Consider the following 2,500-nt stretch of genomic DNA (forward strand, 5'->3'; position numbering starts at 1 on the left):
AGTTTTTATCATAAAAACTTGAGATATATTGAATATATTTGCATAATTGCAAAAAACCTTCACGATTTTATCAGATCAGAAACGAAGAGTTTACACAACACGAAACCAAGAAACGAGAAACATATTAGTCAGTTCTTTTATACAAAAAGAAACAAATATTTTAAGGTAGAGATTTTCCCAGTCAAGTCACCACGCATGTCAAGTTGAGATTTTATTTTGTTTTGCTGATGTGGAAACAAAAATTGCTCATATCACTTCACTAATAGAAAAGGAGATAGATAGAGAGAAAGAGGAAGAGAAAGCGAGAGCTAGAGAGAAAGAGAGATTATATACACACACACACACACACACACACACACACACACACACACACACACACACACACACACACACACACACACACACACACACACACACACACACTGTAAGGGTTCTGTGAGCCAGAGGAGCCCCGATATGCAGTTTAGGGGCCAGAACTGGGCCCCGTTCGGTCCCTCCCAAATTGCACTATATCCCCCTACAGAAGTTTAGTTAGGTGTCGGTGAAAGGACTTTGTGTTGGGTAGAAAAAAAACATACGCAGGTAGCAAGACAGCAATGATAATATTCATGATGATAGGTTTAGTTGCGATGGCACATAACTAGAAAGAACAACAATAATAAAAAAAGGAGTATATACTTAAGTAGGTCAAGCTAAGGCAGAATGGTCTGCCAATTTATGAGAACAATAATAATATACGTCCCAATTCCTAACTGTGGCAAGTAAAATCATGAAAGGAAGGCTCATTTACCACCTTTGCAATGTTTTCTACCGGCTGGGGTACTCCAAGAAGACTCTCCGGAAAGGGGGTAGTGATCACACCAAAGGTCCGGCTGACACTCTTTATTTTGTAATCGACGGGGTTTGAACCCCACGCAGGACATACAGTTTTTGATTCGGTTTCACCAGATGTAAATAATAGGTTTAGTAAAAAAATAAAACTTAAACAAAAGAAAAAGAATTATAAAAGAAACCTCAGTAAGTAAAAGAAAACAGCTAATTACATAAGATAATAAGTACAGCTAAAACAATATACAACAAAATAAAAAGATATACGCACCAAACTCTACTTTTAAGAAATAAAATAAAGGCAAAAGTAAATAAAAGTCTCGGGTGAAGTGTATATACAGTCATAAAATAAAATGTGAAAACGACAAACATAAAAGTATGGGAGGTGACCAGCTGCATAAATAAAATGCGTTGTAAAAGAGGATGCAAGCAAAGCTAAGGGAACGCCCAACAAAAACAAACATGTAAACACAGAGTTGCCTGATAGTAATAAAACGTGGAAATAAAAGATTAGATAAAAACCGTTCCGTAAGAATCTGAAGTTATGCAGCTGACAACCTACATAAAATCAATAAAAAAGTGACATAACACAAAAACAAAAAATCGAAAGCAGTAAAACTGAGATTTGTAAGATATGGGCTTTGCCACGTAATGTAAGAGTGCAAGCCCTATATACTAAAACAAAAGAACAAACGAGTGAAAAACATAAAACAAATTAAGTACTAAAATAGCCACGACAAAGACAAACTTACACTGATTGCGTGAGAAACGGGGTGAGGATGCATGAGAGACGGGGTGAGGATGCATGAGAGACGGGGTGAGGATGCATGAGAGACGGGGTGAGGATGCATGAGAGACGGGGTGAGGATGCATAAGAGACGAGGTGAGGATGCATGAGAGACGGGGAGAGGATGCATGAGAGACGGGGTGAGGATGCATGAGAAACGAGGAGAGGATGCATGAGAGACGGGGTGAGGATGCATGAGACACGAGGAGAGGATGCATGAGAGACGGGGTGAGGATGCATGAGAGACGGGGTGAGAATGCATGAGAGACGGGGTTGAGAATGCATGAGAGACGGGGTGAGGATGCATGAGAAACGAGGAGAGGATGCATGAGAGACGGGGTGAGGATGCATGAGAGACGGGGAGAGAATGCATGAGAGACGGGGAGAGAATGCATAAGAGACGGGGAGAGGATGCATGAGAGACGGGGTGAGGATGCATGAGAGTCGGGGTGAGGATGCATGAGAGACGGGGTGAGGATGCATGAGAGACGGGGAGAGAATGCATAAGAGACGGGGAGAGGATGCATGAGAAACGAGGAGAGAATGCATGAGAGACGGGGAGAGGATGCATGAGAGACGGGGTGAGGATGCATGAGAGACGGGGTGAGGATGCATGAGAGACGGGGTGAGGATGCATGAGAGACGGGGTGAGGATGCATGAGAGACGGGGTGAGGATGCATGAGAGACGGGGAGAGAATGCATGAGAGACGGGGTGAGGATGCATGAGAGACGGGGTGAGGATGCATGAGAGTCGGGGAGAGAATGCATGAGAGACGGGGTGAGGATGCATGAGAGTCGGGGAGAGAATGCATGAGAGACGGGGTGAGGATGCATGAGAGACGGGGTGAGGATGCATGAGAGACGGGGAGAGGATGCATGAGAGT

The sequence above is a fragment of the Penaeus monodon genome, chromosome 37, assembly GCF_015228065.2.
Source record: "Penaeus monodon isolate SGIC_2016 chromosome 37, NSTDA_Pmon_1, whole genome shotgun sequence".
In the NCBI taxonomy this organism is placed as follows: Eukaryota; Metazoa; Arthropoda; class Malacostraca; order Decapoda; family Penaeidae; genus Penaeus; species Penaeus monodon.